Here is a 4,128-nt window from a genome sequence, read left to right as displayed (position 1 = left end):
GGGTGGGTGGATCCTGAGTGTGGGATGGTAAGTCACTCAAGTAGGGGTTACAGAGAGAATCTGATATGTGGTCAACCTGTTGTTACAGGTTGGAAGGGAAAGAGTCCCTTTTCTTTTTGTAGCCCCACTCACTCTGGTAATAACATGCTTCATCATTGAGCTCACCCCCTTCTAACGGTAGGGGTGTGCTCAACCATCTTTCAGGGAGCATTTAAAGATAAGGTGCATGGGGTGTACCGTTGAAGATAAAATTCACCTAAAGAATTCCTTATTAATGGTGTAGGAGGGAAGGTTACAAATGTACTATAATCAGGTATCAGGAAGTAGCACCAACATGTTTCAGCCCTCCTTAACTGACCTAAATAGGTCCTGGGCTTCTGGTTTTCAAACTGCACTGTTGAGGGATTACACCCTCTCCACATTTAGGCAGCATGAAGGGCCAGCCATCTGTTCAATGGACCCTTGGTGGGATGTACTTCACACCACAGCCATCTGGCACAAGGCGCTTCTCTGCACACATGCTCTCGAACTCGTCCGCATTGAATTTGGTGAAACCCCATTTCTTGGAGATGGGAATCTTGTGGCGCCCGGGGAACTTGAACTTGGCTCTATGCAGAGCTTCAATCACATGTTCCTTGTTGGAAGCCTTGGTGCGGACAGACATGATCACCTGCCCAATGTTCACACGGGCTACAGTGCCCTGGGGTTTGCCAAAGGCTCCACACATTCCGGTCTGAAGTCTATCAGCACTGGCACAGGACAACATTTTGTTGAAGCGGATGACGTGGAACGGTTACAGGCACACTCTCATGTGGAAACCATCCTTACCACAGCTCTTCACCATGTACTTGTTGCAACAAATACAGGCAGCTTCCAGCGCTTCAGAAGACAGCTGCTCACATTCACCAGATACCATGTGGCCGCATAGTGGGAACTCGTCCATATTTGCCTTTTTCCTGCATAAATCGTAAATCCTAATATTGGGATCAGGAACACCCCTGCAGAAACGAGATTTGAGGTAGGGCTTGTTTTTGCAGTATCTGTAACATCGCGCGATAAGGCGACCCATGGCGGCTGCTGCTGGTCACCTCGCCGAGCAGAAAGACATGGGAGACGCAGAGCGAGTGTCCAACAGTGTTTGTGGCCAGCAGCAGAGGACTCCCAGGCCCAAGTACCAGTGGGGCCGTGGAGCACACCGGCAGCCCCTTCCACCTCACCTGCGGGGGCTTTTAACCACCTGCAGACTCCTGCGACTCAGGACGCGCACTGGCAGTCGCCGGGCTAAGCCCGGGCAAAGAGCGGGCCATCAGTGGCTTGACGAGGCAGGGCTCGGCCTCCTCTCCTGTAACCCAGAATTGGCTTCCGGCAGGTAAAGTGTGCATTGGGACATTGGGCTACGTGACTGTTTCGAGGACCTGCGGCACCTTCTCAAAGACAGTGGGTGCGAAGTTTAAATATGGAAAAACGAAAGGCTGTGGATGCTACGGGGGAGTCTTAGACTCGGGGTGGAAGCACGGAAGGGGAAGAAGGCAAGAAAAGCTACTAAAATCCCCATAAATAACTGTGTTTTGGACAGAATTGATAGCATTATTACAGAGTGTGAGGAAATAATTTTATCCGACGGACCCACTCCCGCATCTATCACCACGTCCCATGTAACTAAGAATAGCGGGTCAGCTCATACTCCATCTATACCCCAAATGTTCCGGAGACTCCCTAACTCACAAGCATCGGATATTGTTCCCCCTTTAATTTCTGTTCCGCTGGGAGAAAGGAGCACAATGGTGAGGACCCCTGCTGATATTCCCAAGGAGGCGACAGGGTGCCATCTGGAGCCATCAGTGGTTGTGTGCTCAAACTGCTATGCTGCCCTTGCTGAGCTTCCAGATCTCCATTCTGGTGGCACATGCACCACCCCTGAGGTCACCGAGATTTTTAATGAATCCGGAGATATTTCCTCCACGACATTTAGAGATGTGGTACAGCTAGTAGGCTCTCGTTGATGAGAAATTGAGGTCTTGAAAAAAATGATATTAGACTTAGCGGTGGTAATAAAAAAACAAACAGTGATGACTACACCTCCACATATTAATAAACCAGAAGTCCCTTCGCCGGTTCTAAATACAGATGACCAATTAGTTTCCTGTTTAAAAAATAATCCTGTAAAAGATGGAAGTACTATGTTTCGCCAGGGGGCGACCAAAATACCAGCAATGCTTTCTACCTCTCTGGGCCTCCCCCCAATAGCCAATAATCCCTAAAAAGAGCCACTGCCGTCTGTCTTTCTGGAAAATCGGGTTGATGGGCGTACTGACCATGCCCGTGGTTTGAAACACAGTTTACCTGCAAGTAAAACCACCCTGCTAGGAGCGCCTATAAACTCATCCTTATGGAATAACGCTTACCCACAAAGCTCAGGGACTTCTCTTAGAGACGATGCGATAACCCTTCACCTTCCCCCTGATTGTTCACCGTATGTGGTGATTCGCAAAAATGTCCCATTGCTGGATAATCAACGTAAAGAGAAGTACCCCAAGCTTAAAAACAAGGTTTGTCATTGGTTCTCTAAATCTATAAATTTCTCTCTTTGTAATATTGGGGATATTTTGTTTATGAGAAGAGTCAGGTGGGTTGGTCCGTCTGCGAAAAAGGTGGGAGGCAACTGTGTAGTAGTTAATTGTAAATCCCACCTACTTGCAAAATGGCTGATAGAGGAAGGAAGACTCTCGAACCATCAGTGTGGGGCAGGCGGGATTAGTATCCTACCACTTGGAGACTTCTATGAGCACCTAGATATAACTCATATAGGTATTATCAGTGGTGGGACCTGGAACCGGAGGCCTGCCATTTACGGAAGTAAACCATCGGTAGTAGGGGTTGGTAGTGCTCATTCGTTCTCAGCCTTGGACGCCAAGGATTGACTTCTATCTGTACCTGGTCAAAGTCTGGACTCCGCTGGGGCACCAAATGGTGTGGCCTCACTTATGGGTGCAGTTCCACCAGTTGATTCTCCCTTGATCTTAACTGACACTAGTCACTTAGAGGGTTATCAGGTAGATTCTATTAGTGACAGAGTTGATATAAAGGGGAAGGACGCTATTGAGGAGGTGGCTAATCCTATGCAAACTTTGGAAATTCTCTCATGGAACGTGGCAGGTATCCAATCCAAATTGGAAGATTTTGACTGGTGTATTTTCATGGAGAAATTCCATATATGCATTTTACAAGAAACTTGGGCGGTGGAAAAAATGTATAGAGCAGGCTATACCACTTATAGTGGGAGCGCTAGGTCGAGCTGCAGGTGGTCTTCTGATATGGGTAAAGAACTCTTTGGTTGGTAGTTTTCAGGTTCTTGACATTATATCAGATGAATTATTAGGCCTGGAAGTGCGCTTCTCTAATGGGAAAATTCCCCTGAATATTTTTAATATCCATAACCATTTCAGTAGCCCACATAGACCCTCAAATACAATAATAACATTGGTAAACCATCTAGAAGCTTCCTTGGGGCAATACTATCTGATGGTGGCCGGTGATTTTAATATTTCTTTTGAACCGGTAAACTACATACAGGATCTGAAAGCATCTGAAGATGAAGCAAGAGGGATTGCGAGATTAAATAAACCTTGCCTAAAAAAATGCTCCAAGGTTGTAGAACATATCTCATCATTTGTTATTAATCATGGGCTGCGTGCATGTAATGGCAGAACAGATTCAGATAGAAAGGCATCTTATACTTTCAAGAGAGGGCCATCTAAATCTAGACTGGACTATATTTTGGTAGATCTAGATATTTGGACTAATGTCAAGGATATGAAAGTCCTAGAAAGAAGCGACAGCGACCATAACGCACTAGATCTTTCTATGTGTGATATGATTGACTGCCTGGGCCCCTCTAAGTATAAACGCCCCCCCTATAATAGTAAGTGAGGATGGAAGACAAGTTAAGTGGGGGAATGTTTTGGCTGATCAGGATGTGTTAGCTCAGATTTATATTTATTTATTATTTATTTATTATTGCAATTTATAAAGCGCAGCAAATGCCCTTGGGCGTCTTGGCGCTATAAGTTCAGTTAGTGTCTCTGAAAAAAAGATGAAAAAATTCTGTCAGTGAAGGCTAGGAGCGGA

The 4,128-nt window shown here is 46.1% G+C and overlaps 1 pseudogene; it reads right to left on the bottom strand.

Annotated features, from left to right (window-relative positions):
* Nucleotides 1–422: 422 nt before the first annotated feature.
* Nucleotides 423–1,069, bottom strand: LOC147750772 (large ribosomal subunit protein uL16-like; annotated as a pseudogene).
* Between the last annotated feature and the right edge of the window lie 3,059 nt (nt 1,070–4,128).

The sequence above is a fragment of the Lissotriton vulgaris genome, chromosome 1_1 (assembly GCF_964263255.1).
Source record: "Lissotriton vulgaris chromosome 1_1, aLisVul1.2, whole genome shotgun sequence".
NCBI classification, from domain to species: domain Eukaryota; kingdom Metazoa; phylum Chordata; class Amphibia; order Caudata; family Salamandridae; genus Lissotriton; species Lissotriton vulgaris.
Note: the sequence above shows the minus strand (reverse complement) of the source record. Positions and strands in the feature narration are given on the sequence as shown.